This window comes from Rattus norvegicus, chromosome 2, assembly GCF_036323735.1.
Source record: "Rattus norvegicus strain BN/NHsdMcwi chromosome 2, GRCr8, whole genome shotgun sequence".
Lineage (NCBI taxonomy): Eukaryota > Metazoa > Chordata > Mammalia > Rodentia > Muridae > Rattus > Rattus norvegicus.
The window spans coordinates 14,301,084-14,316,444 of record NC_086020.1 but is presented as its reverse complement, the minus strand read 5'-3'; the positions used below and the strand labels follow the sequence as shown (position 1 = coordinate 14,316,444).

Below are 15,361 nucleotides of genomic sequence, written 5' to 3'. Positions count from 1 at the left end.
AAACAGGGATAACTGTGCTGCTAATAGTCAATGATTATGAAAAATCTGTTAATACATATGTATATAACATCATTGCTACTGGTGATCTGTATGTTGATCAACATTGGACTGGTTGAGGAAATGCAGGACTGAACTCCATCCATGAAGCTTGCCACAGGATCTTCACCTGTAGTTGTCTGATTTACCCTTACAAACCTGCATGCATGAATGCACACTCCTGGTGTATATGCAATTCCAATGTTGTTCTCTCTTTATTTACATTTTTAGCATAAATATAAAACTCCAAACCAACTATCTGCACTATGTGAGAAAAGAAGAAAGCTGGTGCACAGGGCAGTGAACACAGTTCAGCGCCTTCATCTAGAGGTACTGGGCTTCTTCCCACTGCACAGACAAATGAAGTTCTCGGTGTCAGGTAACTAAAGAGCCTAACTTGTTGTACCAGAACGTTTCTGTCATAAATACAGGACATTTACTCCAGAGGGAAAAAAGGTAAAACCAAGTAATACTCTGAAATTTCTGAAGGCCTCTCAACCTTCCCACAATTGGAAAATATGCCTTCAATAGTGCGTGCTACTGTGGTGCCAAGTCCTCTTACTTCTCAGACACTATGAGTTCAAAACCTGAATCAGCAAATGCCACATACTCACACACATGCAGGATTACCATGTGGAGGTTAGATGTTCTTGGCACAGATCATACTAATAAGCTTATGCAGGTAATGTCATGCCTGTGTTCATGAAACTTATGGCATATTATCCAGGATTAAAAACGTTCCTAGTATAATGATAATGTAGGAAAAGACAGAGGAATCCTCTTTGCTTGAACTGTCATTGGTCAGAGCCATTCACCTATGCACTACAGAGAGAAACCTACAAGATCTGATTCAGGGACTGAACAGAACACTCACTAGAACTGTTAGGCCCCATGGCTCTCTGAAATCAACATTGCCCACCATTGTGGTCAGTCATGTGATAACTGGCACCCTGTCTTCCAATGTTTAAGGAAATAAAGAAAATGCAATTGTTCATCCTGATCAAGCATATTAAGAATTAAAATTTTGGTGTGTTTAGGCTTCATGAATCCAACCAGGCCACAACTCTAGGAAAACTGTCTCTCTGCAGAAACTGAAATAAATGGTTTCAAAGCACAGAGCATTAAATTCAGAGACTACACAGAAATGCTCCAAGGTTTCTAGGAAGTTAGAACTAGCCCAAGTTTTTATGGGATAAAATATGTGACGCAAACTCATAGATAATGAAGACATTTGACAAAAGGCATGGACAAAGGCCAAAAGCAGTCGGATGGGATGAGGATGTTCTTTGTTGAAAATGGTCACTACACAATTTCAGACCTTAAGATTATCAGCATTACTTTTGCTAAAGATGAATTCATAATCCTCCCTACATCTGAGAAATCCAGGAAGCAACTAATACTATATTAAAGATAAGACAAGATAGAAACCTTACCACATTACTGGATGCAAAAACACAGAAACAAGCTCTCTCGAAGGCATCTACTCACAAGAGCAGAATTCATTTTGCACACTCTATTCAGACTGTGAATACACATTCATAGGTTGTACCTTTAATGTAAAATAAACTCCTGTCAATCACTTTCTACAACCAAATGTAATGGAATGAGGTGAAAATCTATGTACTGAAAGCTTTAACTAAGAAAAAGAATCCACCTAAGTTTTTACATTTTAGCAACAAAATAGCCAAGTAGCAGGGCAGAGTTATCTGGTTCTGGCGGAAATACAGGAGACCTACTGCAGCTCTCAGAATCTCCCTTATTGCTTCTCTCAGGAAAACTTAAAGCAGGGATTACCAGCTCCCCTGACAAACCTGTCAGCCTCTTCATTCCTAATCTTGCAGAAAACAGAAATCTGGTGCCACACAGCAGTCTACAGAGGGGGCAGGATTTCTGTTCAAGAGATCAGAAGAGCGAAGAATTGCATTCTTCTAAGGCTCTTGCAAAGTTTCTGCTGAATTGAGCTTTACATGCATGTGGAAAGCCTAGTGTAAGGGATGTGGTTGCATTAATTATAAGATTTCAATTTGACAGTTTAATTAGGAAAAGGAGAGTTAGTGTAGGGCTTGCAGAATTCATGATGAATCACATACTCCAATAGACTTCATTTTCATATTTCAATTACACACATTTCTAACTGATGAACAGCAACATAGCATTTTCTGTTTAATAAATGTGATATCTGTTGGAATTGATAACATTAGTTCAGTAATTACTGAGCCATTATTGTCAGCCTTTTAAAAAACATGGGAAGAAGACTTAGTTATTAAAGTTTAGCATCAGCACAAACTACATTTGAAATGTTCTGACTACAGAGCTTTGAGCCAAGTATTAGGCAACCCTTAGAGAGGAGAGGAGAATTCATTAGCTGGTGTTTGCATGAGGTTGATTTTGATCTAATCATGCCTTAGTCACTCACAGACATATCGCCGCAGTTACTATGTTCTTTTTACATCCTTATCTCAGAAAAAAACAAACACAAAACAAAATACATTAAAAGGGGAGCAAAACTTGGGCTTAAATCGTGTCATTTACTGTGAGATCAGACAGAGATTCTATGCTTTCTCTAATAATTCTAACAAAGCAGGAAGATTATTTTTCTCTCTCTCTAAAGATAAATGTCAATTGAGAGAGGAAGAAGCATTAAGTTGCCAAAACCATCAAAACACGTGCAAACTGTTGTGTCCTTTCCCAGAAAGGTTGATCTGAGAACTGGGAGCTAAACTTGAAAGCCAAGTATGCTCATAGATTGGAGTCTTTTCTTTCAAGGGTTTCAAACAAACAGAAGTTCATTAAATCAAGTGCAGATGTCAGTTTCCTCGGGGAATGGGACAAAGATCTTGCCCTACAATAAGCATAACCAAACACACTGGAAGGGAAGCATAAGTCTGTGGTTTTAATTATGTCCCGATTTTTTCATATGGATCTTCATGTGAACAATAGCATGAATTCTATATACTTGAATTACATACCTATGTCTACATAGAAATAACTCTGTAACTTCACTTAGATATTCACCTTTATAGAGCTGCATATTTATGCTTCTGTGTGTGACACGAACATTTCTAATTATGCTAGGCCTAGACAATAGACAGGAAAACAGAATGTCACCTTGTCTGCACTAGGATTATACATTTTGTATTTTAAAGTTTCAGGTTATAATTAAAATATGTTTTCATTGCTTTAGAAAGTTAAATAAGAAAATGACCATAGGATGGCTAGCATAGCTCCATAAATGCTACTTCCTCAAGGACTGGAGATTTCACTGCTCCTTCAGCAAAGAGAAATTTGTATATAATTACAAAAGTTAATAAATGTAGGAAAAGATTGTATTCTAACATAATGAAAAGTCCAGTTTATCAACCACTGTTATAAGCAGACAACAGAAATCTGGGCATATCTAAGAATATTTCTTTTAATTCATAAGGTCAAAACTAGTCTTCTAACCTTTAAAGATATGTATATAATGTCACACTGTTTATACAAAAACATGATAGCTAAAACTTTGGAGATTGTATAAAAGCTATGGCACCAACTATACAAGCATATTATACAGTCTTTAGTGATACCCTATAATCACAAAAATTCATTGACATTTCAATATACACATTTTGAATTCTTTATGTTAGACCAAGTGTGAAAATACCGGATGCATTCCTCTTTATAGGAAGGGATGCCTGTCATGGGGGAAAGCATGCTATGATGGTCTAAGTTTCTATTATGGAACTTTCTTTCAAAGAACATAATGTTTCTTGAAACAATGGATTTAATCTTTCAAATAGAAAAGAGAAATTTGAAAAAAACTCTATTGTTTATCAAGACAGATTTCAAAATCATAACAAGCCTTGCAATGAACTATTTGTGATATTAATAAATGTGATTTACAGGTCATATAAAAATTCAAGCTTAGATGGAAAAGGAACTTGAAATCGTACATGGACCAATGAATATTAATGTGACGGAGTATGAAGAACACTGGGAGTGATTGGGGATTATTCTTTGCAAATAAGCTTCCAAACGTTACGGCCACTTGTCAAGTCTTGAGAATCAAAGAAGACTATCCATAGCTATTAGAACATTATTTAGATAGACTTCATTTTCAAACTATATTAGCTCATGAAAGTCAGTTATTTTCATTGTCTGAGCAAAACAACATAAAGGGTCAGACTTAATGTAGAAACATGCATAACCTACTTTCCACTAAACCAAAGCTACAGTCATCTCCAAAATATAAAAAACACTGTTGTGTTTTCACTATATATGAGCATATTGGAAAAATATAGGCATACCTTATAAAAATACTATGCTACTGTATATTTATAAAATGACTTTAATTTTTAAAATGTTGAACTAGTCTTCAGATTTCTTAGCTATAATTCTGGATGCAGTGTATGTTACACTACTCACAACAGGGTATTTTACTTTCAAAAGACGTGGGAACCACTGTATTATATTATTGATAAAAATAGGTTGTAAGCAGAAAAAAGATTAAATCAACTAATAGTGACTGTCAACCACTGGTAGGAAAAAACTAAAAGTAAGAAACCACTGCTACTTGTACTCTGTACCTACAGAGTAGGTTCAGAGTTAGAATAAGACTATACACCTGGAATGCCTTAAAGCCCATTTATCTACAGTGCGACACGCCCTACCTGAGAGATGAGATTGAGAAAATATTCATGAATTTTACTGAACCTAATGGAAAGAATTCATGCTACTTGTTCATTTCCCCAATTCTAACACAAAGTAGAGGGTTAACAGTTATTGTTACAGGAAGCAAATGCCAAAAAATTCCCCCCAAAGAGTCTTTTTTAAGAGTCTTAAGATATGCAGCAAATATACTAGACAATTATGCAGTTTGTATGATTTTAAGAGAACAGAATCTATTCCTTCCCATAAATGAAACATTTTATACCTAGTAGTTGATGTCTGAATTCATTATAATAATTAGATATATGGCCTTTTATTCTACAATGGAAATGTCAAAATACAAATATCCAAAAAAGAAGCAGCTTATTCACCCAAATTCACAATAAATTTAAGATGATTGATATTACACAGGTTTCAAAGTGACATAATCAAATGAAGATAATAGGGTAGTAGATCTCGAATGAAAGACACTTAATAGATGGTGAGAAGAAAGACACTAACTAGAAAAATTGGAGGTTTAAAAGAAACTTTGTTTCATAATTTAATACAAAGTGAGTCATGTTTTGGAAATCTGTTAAATGCCACTCACCATAAATAAATTACTAATCATGAATTTACAGAGCTCTCATAATACTGTGTTTACAGAGGAAAAAAAAACATAGACGAAAGAGATCACTCATACATCTGAGCTTTCATCGCTCAGGCTCTTGTATGTCAGCTGCTGTCCTTGACGTCACTACTCCATGTGTGCAAATGTGCAGACTTTCAGCTAGGCTTCCCCACTTGCAGTGGAATGATGATGGACTTTTGAACCACTTGTGCAAGTTCAGCACAATAGAGGAGGAACCAGAGCAGAAGGAAAAGTTAACCTGATTTATCCAATCTTCTTAGTTCAACAATAATTTATGTTCTTTGAGCCTCAGTTTTCAACTAACAGAAAAGTAGTAGTGATTTTTCTTATCATTACTCCTACTAAGATTACTATGACTACTTGAAACATAAACCACCACCATATTAATTTTAATTATTTAACAGAAGGTCGACGTTTCTGTCACAAATATTAGTTTTAAAATGTCTCATTGGAATTTTGTAGAACAATATTTCCTTCAATGAAAATCAGAATGCAAAATAAAAAGAGGATTTTAATGAGACAAATTCTTCTTGTGAGGGGAAAGATCTATATTTAAGTAACTCCTTTGTTTATCTCAGTTTCTCATTAACTACTTAAGGACATATACTCTCTCACTCAGCTTTGTCCAACAAGTGTTTCCTTCTAAGCAGTAAAAGAAACACATAAAGAGTCTAAATGAGAATCTGTCTCTATCAAACATCTATCTCTGGCCATGCCCTAGGAGAATTCTAAGAGGCCAAGATGTCACAATCATGTATTTTCCACCCCTTATAAAACTGTCCTACAGTACAGATGGAAACCTGCTTATAAATCTTGGCAATGCACATGTTGGACACTACACATTATTCCTGGCATGTGGTCCCAGTTCCCCCTTCCCTGTTAGTGCCATAGACTTGTATTCCTACAAATACTTGCAAACGAAAAAAGCAGTCTTTAGAAAAAATGCTATACATCCATGTTTTACCCCAGTGGCTTTGCAAACAACCTCACCTTCTAATGATTATGCTAAACCAATAAAACTTTTTATTGTAAATCTTTACATTCCAAATACTGTAGCCCTGAACTTCATAAAACAAATATTAAAAGACATAAAGACCATATAGCACATACTGCACTAAAACATCTAATAAAACACTGAAACATTCAGACATTCAGAGGGTAAAAATCAAAAGAATTGGGTTTCGTACAAGATAAAAAATAAAATGTAATCTCATTCTTCTCATGTTTAAATGCAGATTTTCCAGCACCATTTGTTGAGTAGGCTATCTTTTTTCCAATGTATGTTGACTTCTTTGTCAAAAATAAAGCAGACATAATTTTGCTGTTTTATTTCTGGGTCCTCTATTCTATTCCATTGTTCTTCCTGTCTAGTACCAGGCTGTCTTTAGGAATACAGCTCTCCAGTATAACTTGAGGTTGTGTATTGCACAGCCTTAATAGTGTTCTTGCTATTAGGTTGCTTGATGGATCTATGGACTTTTACGGTTCCATATGAACTTATTCATTGCTTTTTCAAAACCTGTGAAATAGGAGAGAGGGATTTTGAAAGTTATTGTGTATAATTAATACAAAGTTTTTAAAAAGATACTAGATGATATAAAGACATTCTATGCTCCTAAATTATAATTTTAATACTGCAAAATGGCTATTATATAAAAATTAGTTTACAGATTTAATGTAACAAAATCCTAATATATATCTTTAAATTGCCAGTAGTAATTATCCACAAGAATTCACTATGCCTCTTAAATGTCTAGTCACTCAAAAATCTCGACCTTAGATGCCATGTTGTTGACTATGTCTCACATTCCTTCAGGGTTTTCTGTTCTCTTTCTGCTTGCAACTGACACACATTGATATATTTGCATGAGCCTTTATTAGCCCTTTTAAAAAGCACCCCCTAATTCGAAATGTTATTAAACACCAGCAAACAAAAGAATAGCAGTCAGATTATCACATGATTGCAATGGATTTATTGGGAAAGCTTCTTTCTTTTTCTGACCAACAGCTACATGACTGACAGAATTACTGATTTTGTGCATAAAATGAAGAACACTTGTCGCTAAGAATCATTTTTAAACCCAGTTAATCAACAAAGACTCATACGTTAGACTTTATACTGAGTAGTACCCAGAGTTAGCACTTCAGACCAAATGTTTTCTCTGTGTGCAATAACACAGAAGGCATTGCCTCTGTGCCAAGGATTCCATTTCTCACCTGGAGTTCGCATTGTCTGGAACTAATGCAAGTTCTGATAGCTTATAGCTCTGAGAAGTCTATATACTAATTTCAATGTATTACAGTTGAAATAATGCTTTTGGTCTCAATTTATTTATTAATGTTCTTTTCCTTATACTTTCAATGCCAAAACTATACATTTAAGTTACATTATGTACTTTGAAAAAAGTATAGATTTTTATGTGATTACTTCTAAAAAATAGCTAAAATTAATATATATCCAGCACCCTATTTAATAGCCATTTGGTGATGGAACACTCTCCTGACACAGTTTATGTGTTAATATGTTATTGCTAACTGTGGACATCATGCTGTATGAGACCTTCAGAACTGCTCCATTCCATAACTGAAAATTCGTACCTTTTGATATTCTCTTTAAAATAGAATGTCTAAATTCTTCTAAAATTCCAAGAAAGCAACTATAAAAAAATATAGAAGTCCTTTAAGGTTTTGCCATCCTCTAAAACACAAGTCAAGGATCAATTATCAAAACAAACTCATTCCACTAATCAGTTTACTAAGGTGCAAATTGTTTATCAGAATACAATGCCGGGGAGGCTGCTTTGTTTAATGACAATCCTAACAGCAAGAATCCCTGGGGCAGGAAGCAAGTAATCAAGACTCCATCTCTGAAACTTTGAGAATGCTGGCAACAGTCTATTCTGATGCACGGTTACAAGGAGACCTTGTACAGAAAACAATACACTGAAATAGACCAGACTTGTTATGAAACAATAAACTTAAATATAGCTCTGGACTGGACACAAATTAGCAATTTTTGCCTTCTAGGATCAAGTTTAATGCTATTTCAAACACATTTTTTATTGGCTCCTTTGTGCACCTGAATACTCACAGTAAACACACATTCTTAGATAAAATTTCAACATGTGAGAGTGTCCATGGAGGCTCACGATGCCATTAAACTCAAACTTGAACTGCTAATCACTTGATATAGAGATCGGTCAAGTAGATGCTGGAATGCATTCATGTACTTATTCTGTGTTAGGAGAAATTTAAAAAAACAAAACAGAGAAAAAAGTTATAATAATGCCACCAACATACTAGCAAGATACTACATCTATGAGGATGTCATGGGAAAGTCAGGTGACTTCACAAAGAGAGTGACTAAAGAATGGGCTGTGAGCTGACTTTCCAGGAGGAACAGTAGCACATGCAGAAGATGTACATAGAGAATGCCGACATGCTGAGGGGACCATGAGTTCACCATCTGGCTTGAAATCAGGGGCATTGACCTATGAGTTGTCCAAGGCGAATTGAGAAGACAGGTTCAGGCCCAATTATGGAGATAAAGTCGGTCTTCCAACCACAATTTTTATTTTTCATTTTTTTTTTTTAGTGTGGTCTCATGACTAAGACCGCTCTCAGAGTTACATGGTGATCAACATTTCCTCTAACTTAGAGGTGGGGTCAGGAATGCTGGGAAGAGGTCAGGGTCACTCCCAGACTGACACAGGGAATGACAGAGAGTCCTGTTTCCCAGTCCAGCCATCTCCCAGCCAAGATACACTGCAGTCTCCCTCTTCTTTCCCAGGTTTCAGAGCCTCGTCATGGAATGGCCGGCTGGAAGCTGGAACTGCCCTGTATTTTTTCCTCTCCCTGTGACAGAAAAGAAAAGAGAGGAGGGCCAGTGAACTTTAAACTTCCTGATAACTGTAATGTGGGAAAGTGCCATTTTTAGGTTTACATGAAGGAGCTACCTCTGAGAATGGCCTCTTGGCCTGTGAAAAACTAGAAACATCCCAGGAAGTCACTGCAATGTTGTAGTACTGTGAGAAATTGTATAAAAATAAACATTGGATTATTTCAGGCCTAGTCCCTTGAGAAAATGAGCCAGAATTACTCAGAACTACTGGCCTAATCTTGACAGAACAGAGGAAATTAACAACTGAAGCCAGATTTTTCCCCTTCTAAAAAAGCTGGAGGTGGAAACTATTTATGATATTTTGGAAAATAAAAAAGAATCAGGTTAACCGTGTGATTCAAGTGACCCTGAGCGCGAGATGGCTGATGTTCCTGATGAGAAAAGGCAGAGGCGACCACTGCCTCAGGAAGGTGTTGGCTGAAAACCAGACTCAGGACAGCCTGAAACACACAGACCAAGAAGCATACAGTTCCGGCTTCTGAAACCTTGAATCTCTGGAGCTTGGTGGGTTCTCTGAGCACTTTGCTTAAATATTTGTTTTTTCCTCCGGAGAAATAAAGATTTAAAGGCCGAAATAAACGATACTTTGTCACTATGTCACTATGGGAACTCTCCTCAAACATGACCAAGAAAGGATTTCCTTTCCATTGAAAAAATAATTTCCCATTGAACCTCTGGTTTAAAAGTAATCTACTCATTGAGAAAGCTGAAATCAGACCAATATTTAAGTCATGTTAGCTAAATAATAGCTCAGAAAAAATGTGCTGAAAAGATAAAAGCTAGTCTCTCTCAAGTGCAATCACTTTCTACAGTTTATTCACTCAGCACTGTATTATTCTAATTCTGCTCTAGGGACTGGGTAGCTTCTCTATATAGGCAGAGTCCTGGGCCCATGGTGTCCAGGCTTTCATCTTTGTATGGGACAGAAATAATCTAGAGACACAACGAGGAAAATAATACGAATTCTTTACAGCTAACTTGAACCTCAGAATGCCACATGAGCTTTTATGATGAAGACCTTTCTACCGCTAACAACTGAATGGCTGGACAAACAATTTGAATCCATTGCATCTATATAACCTATTAACTCAGAAAATAGAGAGAAATATGAATAGGTTTTTTACTGTAACATTTGGGAAAGGGTTCACTCTTCACACCTTCATTACCTATGATAATTAAATCCTTCAGAAAAGCAGTGCTAATGTAGTGTTAGCCTGGTGAGGAGTAAGTGAGGGCATTTCTCTGTGAGGAATGCAGGGAACATTTAGGGGCACCACAGAAAGCCAAAAGCTCTCAAGCTGTGGCCCAGCACTTACTGCTAGGAGAAGGGATCCTGATATAAGGAGAATTAGGCATGAAGGGCTTTAAAAAGAGGATGGTGTTGGGACGACTTCAGCCAGTTATCACTAATAGATAAATTACAGTAGGTAGAGTATGGAAACCCTACTCACGCCTTTCCGTTGACTGCAGGTTTCTATGGGTCAAAGAATAAAGCAGATCTCAAGGGGGCTGCACTCATATTTGGCGCACTAGGTTAGGAGGGTGCTACTGGAACGTAGTCTAAGTGATACACATCAATACTGCAGTTCTCCATCTATGTGTTCTTCATTGTCTGAGTATAGTCATTCCAGGGTCTGGGGAGGTCAGTAGTGAGCTTACAGCTCCTATTCTCTATGTCTCTCTCATCTCAGAATGATCCTGCTTTCTTTTTCACCCAGATTTCTTAAAACATTTATCTTTTCTTGTGAATGTCTACTCGTTCTTGTCATCTTAAATTCCTTGAGAGATGCTTCTAAACCCAGGTCACACAGTTTTTACAGAGCTTAGTAACTTGTTGGAAGTTTTTCTCAACAAGAATGTGATTCCTCAATGCAAATGCGACAGCTGTGCTGGAGACCCCCAAGGACTAGACATGTGTTTTGCACCAATATGATCGAGACAAACACTTCTGTATCTTTCAAGTTCTTAAAGATGATTTTAACCAGTGGCTTTCCTTTAGACAGTAATTTAATTCCTGAAATCCTACCTCAGTTGACATAGGAGACAGGTCAAAATTCTGTTCATTTTCATTCTTCATGCTAATAACTCTCACTCTGCAAGTCAAAATTGAAATTGTGGTTATTCCAGCTCTTTAGTGTTTGATTCGAAGTTGTATATTTTGTGAGCAAGGAAATGTAAATTAGATTGACTCTAGAACATATGGGCCTGTGCTAAGATGAGCGTTGGCAAGAGTCTGCAGATCTCTATACTTGAGTGGTCCTCCCATTTTCTCAGGAATGTTGTAACCTTCAGATTCCCATTATAATACCAGTTAAAAAACCTATCCACAGCGGTTCTAGGAGTGTTTGGGGTTACTATTCCTCAGACATAAGCACCCAGATGAATATCTATCTGGATTCTTTAGAGGAAACAATAAAGGAAAATCAAGGGGTCTCTTTAGGATCAGTCACTATATTCTGTAGATAGACACCGAGACCCTGAATTTGAGACTCTCTGCTCATTAATACTTGTTTTTATAATGTACTAAATACAATGTTAATATTATCTTTCAATTTAAGGTTGCTCTTGCCTGTTAATTCCACACTACATACAGTCATCTTAGGTGTCTCTAACCTTGACAACACCTAGCATAATTTACACCCTTTGAATTTTGGTAGTTAACACAGCTGTGTCAGCACCACTGCATCAGAGAAACATCGTTCCACAAGCCCCTAAAGCTCTGCTCTGTGATTGACTCACCTGCCATCTGTGTTTCCTGGGAAAAAGGAAAAGAGGTACCGCCCATCTTCTCAGTGATTCAGATGTCCTTCTCAGTGAAGCTCTGATGCCTTCCATTTGCCTATGCATTTCCTAAAGTCATAGTTTTTGATAGCTGAGTAGTATTCCATTGTGTAGATGTACCACATTTTCTGTATCCATTCCTCTGTCGAAGGGCATCTGGGTTCTTTCCAGCTTCTGGCTATTATAAATAAGGCTGCTATGAACATAGTGGAGCATGTGTCTTTGTTATATGTTGGGGCATCTTTCTTTTCCTTATAGAAGCTTTGCAATTTTATGAGGTCCCATTTGTCAATTCTTGATCTTAGAGCATAAACCATTGGTGTTCTGTTCAGGAAAATTTCCCCTGTGCCCATGTGTTTGAGGCTTTTCTCCACTTTCTTTTCTATTAGTTTCAGTATATCTGGTTCCATGTGGAGGTCTTTGATCCACTTGAATATAAGCTTTTTACAAGGAGATAAGAATGGGTCAATTTGCATTCTTCTACATTCTGACCTCCAGTTGAACCAGCACCATTTGTTGAAAATGCTGTCTTTTTTCCATTGGATAGTTTTAACTCCTTTGTCAAAGATCAAGTGACCATAGGTGTGTGGGTTCATTTCTGGGTCTTCAATTCTATTCCATTGATCTACCTGCTTGTCTCTGTACCAATACAGTTTTTATCACTATTGCTCTGTAATACAGCTTGAGGTCAAGGATGGCATTGTCCAACATCGATAGGAAAAAAAGCCATTGGTCCTGTGAAGGCTCATTTCCCCAATGTTGGGCAATGCCAGGGTATTGAGGTTAAAGTGGCTGGGTGGGAGTGAGAGCATCCTCATAGAAGCAGGGAAAGGGGGTATGGGAGAAAGTGGAAAGGGCATAACATTTGAAATATAAATATATAAAATATTAAAGAAAAATAAACTTTAAAAATACATAAACATCAAAAATATGAAGAAGAAGAAGAAGAAGAAGGAGGAGGAGGAGGAGGAGGAGGAGGAGGAGAAGAAGAAGAAGAAGAAGAAGAAGAAGAAGAAGAAGAAGAAGAAGAAGAAGAAGAAGAAGAAGAAGAAGAAGAAGAAGAAGAAGAAGAAAAGGAGGAGAAGGAGGAGGAGGAGGAGGAGGAGGAGGAGGAGGAGGAGGAGGAGGAGGAGGAGGAGGAATCTCAAAGGCAGAGAGAAAAGTCTTTCAACTTATGTTTAGCTACCAGATAGGACCAAATGAAGACTCACAGGTTTCAGACTGGTTGGTTCCATTTTGACTAATTTATTAATACCATTTAAACATAATGAAAGTGATTTTGCCTTCCTACATATTTCTTTTTGTTTATTTGTTATATTCGTGTTTTTAAATGCAATTTTTATACTTTAGCCTCAGTGAATAGAACTGTCAGTAGTTGGTATGCAATAAATATTTAAATAATGTCAATTAATGTAACCTTTGAAAATTAGGATGGATTTTGAACAGAACTGGAGGAAAACAGGAAGGGAAAATGGACTTACGTCAACTTCTTTCTAATTTGAAGAAGATTGAAGAAGTAATTCTCTTACACCATGGGTTGTTACATTGCCATTGTTAATTTTATTTGTCAACCTGGCTGGGCTAAAGATGGTCTGTGAGAAAAACTAGCTGAGCATCATTTCTTGATATGCCTTGCAGGGTATTTTGAAAAGTCATTTAAATTTTAATTCATTTGTAAAGGATAGGTTGGCAGAAGAATGTAACACCCAAAGAAAGACACAGAATGCTGTAGAACACCATCTTCTGGTCATGACATCATCCTTGTACTTTGGAATACAAAGTACTTGCGACGACCTACAGAAGACCTTGTACAAAATTTGGGTACTCAACATTCTTTCTTGGATAATGGGGACAAGAGATCCCCATTTTCCCTGAGGATCTGCAAGTAGTTAATTGTTGCCAGGGCAGGAAGAGACATTTTCTTCAGTAGTACCAATACTAGCAAGTTGTCCATGCTCCTGGAAGTAATCACAATTAAAGACAGTCATTGCATCCAAAAGAAGTGAAAATAACTGCACTCTCAGAATTGAGGAAGAGAATCAGCAGCCTCTAAGGAGGATAAGTGATAGTGATGAGCTGTATATGATCAAATATATGTGTAAAAATGTTGAAATTAAACTGAAACCCATTATATATTATTAATATATACTAATAAAAAGATTACTCTAACCAAACCCTATAAATAACAGCGAATCTAATGAGAAATCAAATGTAACAAAAAGGCGGATGAAGATCAAATACTCTCTCATAGCTGAAACACACACCTCTTCCTGCCCCCAGCAAGTGACTCGGTTTATGGAACTCAATCCAGAACTCAACAACAGCAACTACTCCAACTGTCAATCAGATTTAGACTCATTTTCAGTCAAGTCTGCCCTGGTTTCTGATCTTGAAATAGAACATTTGGACTTCTCAGAAGCCAATGTGATCCAAGGCAATTTCTGTAATAAATCCCTACTTAATTATCTATTGTTTCCTATTGGATTTGTTTCTTCAATGTTCACTTACTGATATACACATCTATCTCAGTAGGATAAACAATATTTCAACTGATGAGCAAAATTCATGAACAAATCCTCTGCTCATAAAAGTTGTGACTCAATTTGAAGTATTTCATTTTCCTGGTATTAATGAAAGTTAAGGTAGTTTTCCCGGTTTTAAATAATTATTACCTCACGGTGCTCTTAAGGAGATATTGTGCTTTTAAAACCATCATCTATTCATATATCTGATATTTGAAAAAATCACTCTCTAGCAATGTAACATCCAAAGTGAAAATTCAATATCTTCTACCATTAACAACATCATTAATAACAAATGTCTGTTTAATTACTCTTGCTAAGATTAAAAAGGCCATTATTCTTGTAACTTGAGAAACTCATTAGCTGGAAAGGGCTGTTAATGCCAAATGCACTCCTTAAAGATGCAGTCCTCGATATTTGAAGGTATTTCTGACACTCATGCATTTGTATTACTTTAAAAAAGCACTCCCCAACTGTGTAGAAGATCATGCTGGGACAATAAGCAAGCACTGTAACATTTCAAAATCAGACATGAAGCTACAAGACATTTTACAGTATCATACAGAATCTGTTCTTTGGAATACTTAAACTCTCCACACTGAGCCCATTATTCATCATGGGCCACTCACTAATCCTGTGCTCCAACGAGTCTCATATCGACACAGTGCATCCTGAGGTACAGTTAATATTCATAAGCAACTTCTCCAAAGGGATTCAGAACCATAACTTAAGATTTTCTGAAAAAAAATCTTTAACATCTGAGACTTCAAGGAATTTAGACCCATTAAATGAAAATTAGAAGATGGGATTTAGAACAGCATCTTTCCAAATCCACTGTTTCAA

The 15,361-nt window shown here is 36.5% G+C and overlaps 1 pseudogene; it reads left to right on the top strand.

Annotated features, from left to right (window-relative positions):
• The first annotated feature begins 9,573 nt into the window (after positions 1-9,573).
• Fbl-ps1 (fibrillarin, pseudogene 1) overlaps positions 9,574-15,361 on the top strand; it is a 91,023-nt pseudogene continuing 85,235 nt past the window's right edge.